Source organism: Panthera onca, chromosome C2 (genome assembly GCF_046562875.1).
Source record: "Panthera onca isolate mPanOnc1 chromosome C2, mPanOnc1 haplotype 2, whole genome shotgun sequence".
Classification (NCBI taxonomy): domain Eukaryota; kingdom Metazoa; phylum Chordata; class Mammalia; order Carnivora; family Felidae; genus Panthera; species Panthera onca.
The window spans coordinates 27,806,980-27,810,859 of NC_138347.1; the positions used below are offsets into that span (position 1 = coordinate 27,806,980).

Consider the following 3,880-nt stretch of genomic DNA (forward strand, 5'->3'; position numbering starts at 1 on the left):
CATTTCTGTGGTACCCCTGAACTCACTAAATTAAGAAAAGTCCCTACACAAGAAAAGATAACAATCTGTCCGTAAATTATATCTATAGGCTCTTTCTTTAGTGGAAGGTGGGAAAGGGGCCCTTTCTTGAGTATATGGATACAAGTATTGCTGTGTCTAAAGATTGCTGAATTGATATTGTGTCTGTTATAATGAAAATAAGGTGAACATCAAAACCACTGCCAGATTAAGAAGCTACCACAACTTGTCTCAGTTCGTCAAAGAATGGAGCAAGTTCCTTTGCTAGGCTGACAATGAATCCTGTATTGACATTGCTGCTGGTCGTGAAACTCACCACCAAAGGTAAACGATTGAATTGAACCACCTGGTAGGCGTTATAGTAACAGACGATACTTTTATTTTTTGAAAGTCCAAGTTTGCTTCCTTGGTCTGTTGCCAGGGCAAAAGCAGAGAAGAAACCAGGTCTCAAAGCATGCTCTGGAGCATTATCATTGGCCACTGTAATAACTGGCACTCCATCTCCATCTGACACAACAATAGCATGGAGCCCTTCAACACTTGGTAATTTTTTATACAGGAATCGCTTCAGGTCATCTGCCATGATGAACCCCTTTCTCCCGCAGGGTCACCCTCCACTCCTGGTTTTCTGGGTTGCCGTGTTCTCTCAGCTGTAAATTCAGGGACAGGGTCAAAAACAGTCTCCTCTGAAAGCTGTCATCACATGATTTGTGTAAAATTTGTTTTTAAAAATACAGTATGATTTAAGTTCTCCAGTGTGAACTATGCGTCTTTTACTGAAAATTTCTCTTAGTTTAGGGTGGTGAGAACTAACGTGCTAATGGAGGACTTTCTTCTTCTTTTTTTCTTTTTGAAGCAAGAGATACTGACTCTGTTGTCATTTAAAAGGTAATTTTGGCTGTGTGCAGCAGTCAGTCTGAGAAGAGAGCTTTCTAGAGGCCTGGATAATACACTGTGACATGGGGAATTGGGCACTCTGGCTCTGTGAATGTGATATGAACTGTGGGCTCCAGCCTCAGTCAAGGCCTTGGTGCCAGAGTTCAATGTAGTTCACGCAAATGACCCTTCGGAGTTGGCTGCAGCTTTGTAGTAACAGCCTTGAAGGTGAATCATGCATTTTGGGTAATGGGAAAAATGTCAATTTCTGCAAAGTCCTTAATAATGATAATCCCCTTAATGATAACTGCCTTCACATTTTTAAAAATGTTTTATTTTATATTTGAGAGAGAGACATAGAGCATGAGCAGGGGAGGGGCAGAGAGATGGAGACAGACTCTGAAGCAGGCTCCAGGTTCTGAGTTGTCAGAACAGAACCCAATGCAGGGCTTGAACCCACGAGCAGAGAGATCATGACCTGAGCTGGAGTAGGGCATTTTTTTTAAATGTTTATTTAATTTTGAGAGAAAGAGAGACAGAGTGTGAGCAGGGGAGGATGAGAGAGAGAGGGAGACACAGAATCTGAAGCAGGCTCCAGGCTCTGAGCTGTCAACACAGAGCCCGACGCGGGGCTCGAACTCACGAACTGTGAGATCATGACCAGAGCTGAAGTCGGACACTTAACCGAATGAGCCACTCAGGCGCCCCTGAAGTAGGGCATTTAACCAACTGAGCCACCAGATGCCCCTATGATAACTGCCTTCAAATAAATAATCAAGATGAGGAAAAGTTCATGATGATAATGGTGACAAATTCCAAAGCAATAATATCAGCCCCAGTTACAACCCAGTGACCAAATCTTGTGACTACTGTTCCAGTCGGTTCATCCCCAGCAGTAGCTGTAGCTCAAGTCCAACTGCTGTCTCTGCTTTGGTTCCCACTTCTGCAACTGTACCCCTTCCTCAGGCAGCAGGGACAGCATCTTCTGAATCTGCACTTCCTAATGCAACTAAATGAGACAAACCTGCACAAAAGCCAGTGGAGACTTCAGTGAGCACTTGCCCAATACCAACCGAATGGCACATTAGGAGGTTCTTCTCAGTAAAAACCTTTTTGAAGATGCAACAAGAGTACTTGTGACAGGTTGGCCTCATGAGAATATGGCAATTGGGGCGCCTGGGTGGCTCAATCGGTTAGGCGTCTGACTCTTGATTTCAGCTCAGATCATGATCTCAGTGTCATGAGATCCAGTCCTGTGTCAGGCTCCATGCTGAGCGTGGAGCCTGCTTAAGATTCTCTCTCTCCCTCTCCCTAAAATATACAATGAAATCATGTCAATGAGCTGGTTTAAACAACCCTGACAGAGCAGTACTTTTTTACTTTATATTTTTAAAAATTACTAATAAGCTTTATTTTTTAGAGCAGTTTCTGGTGCACAGAAAAATTGAGCAGACATTGAGAGAACTCCCATGTATCTCTGTCCCCCCAATACCATAGCTTCCCCTATTATTAACATCTTGCATTGGTATGATACCCCTGCTATCACTTATGTACCTATATTGATACTTTCATTGTTACTAACTAAACACTTTTGTTTACATTAGGGGCCATTCGTTGTGTTGTTCAGGTCTATGAGTTTTGACAAATGTATGGTGTCATATATCCCGTGTTACAGTATCACACAGATTAGTTTCACTGCCTTAAAAATCCTCTGTGCTCCACCCATTCATCCCCCCCTCTCCTTCCCTCTGGCAACCACCGATCTTTTTACCATCTCTATAGATTTGTCTTTTCCAGAATGTCATATAGTTGGAATCACACAGCAAGAAGCCTTTTCAAAGTGACATCTTTCACTTAGTAATACGTTTTCACAGTTGTCTATGTCTTTTTGTGGCTTGATAGCTCATTTCTTTTTAACACTGAATAATATTCCGCTGTCTGTGCCACTATTTGTTTACCCATTCACCTACTAAAGGACATCTTGGTTATTTTCAATTTTTGGCAATTGTGAATAAAGCAGCCATAAATATTCATGTGCAGGTTTTTATGGGAACATAAATTTTCAACTCCCTTGGGTAAATACCAAGGAGTGCAATTGCTGGGTCATATAACAAGAGCATGTTTAGTTTTGTACAAAACCACTCAAGTGTCTTCCAAAGTGGCTATACCATTTTGTATACCTACCAGCGATGAATGAGAGTTCCTGCTGCTCCACATCTTAGCCAGCAGTGGTCTTGTCAGTTTTGGATTTTTGCTGTTCTGATAGATGTGTAGTGGTATCTCATTGTTATTTTAATTTTCAATTCCCTAATGACATATGATGGAGAGCATCAGTTCTCTTAAAAAAATTTTTTTTAATGTTCATTTTTTTTTTTTTTGAGAGAGAGAGAGAGAGAGAACGAGCAGGGGTGGGGGAGGGGCAGAGAGAAAGGGAAAGACACAGACTCCGAAGCGGAGCTTGAACTCACGAACCGTGAGACCATGACCTGAGCCGTAGTAGGATGCTTAACCAACTGAGTCACCCAGACACCCCTAGAACATCATTTCAAATACTTATTTACCATTTGTGTATCATCTTTGGTGAGGTGTCTGTTCAGATCTTTGGGCCACTTTTTAACTGGGTTATTTGTTTTCTTATTGTCAAGTTTCAAGAGTTCTATATTTTGGACGCAGGTCCTTTATTAGATATACATTTCGCAAATATCTTCTCCCAGTCTGTGGCTTGTCTGCAATTGTAGAAGTATCTTTTAATGGGAAGTCCTGAACAGAGAAAGTTAGGCTATGGTTGACTTCCTCGGGCAGTGAGAACTGGTTTCCTCAGCCTTGAGCAGTGGCTACAGCTGCAGATTCTGTAGGACTTGCTCTTGAAATTTTATGAAATCAACCTTGACTGAGATGAGATACATCAATCAGCAGAAACCTTCACTGCTTCCAGTATTGCTACCTCAAACAAGTCATGAAAATCTTCAGACTTCAGCCAAGTAGC

The 3,880-nt window shown here is 41.9% G+C and overlaps 1 pseudogene; it reads right to left on the reverse strand.

Moving 5' to 3' along the window:
* Positions 1–211: 211 nt before the first annotated feature.
* Positions 212–722, reverse strand: LOC132682782 (ragulator complex protein LAMTOR3 pseudogene; annotated as a pseudogene).
* Between the last annotated feature and the right edge of the window lie 3,158 nt (positions 723–3,880).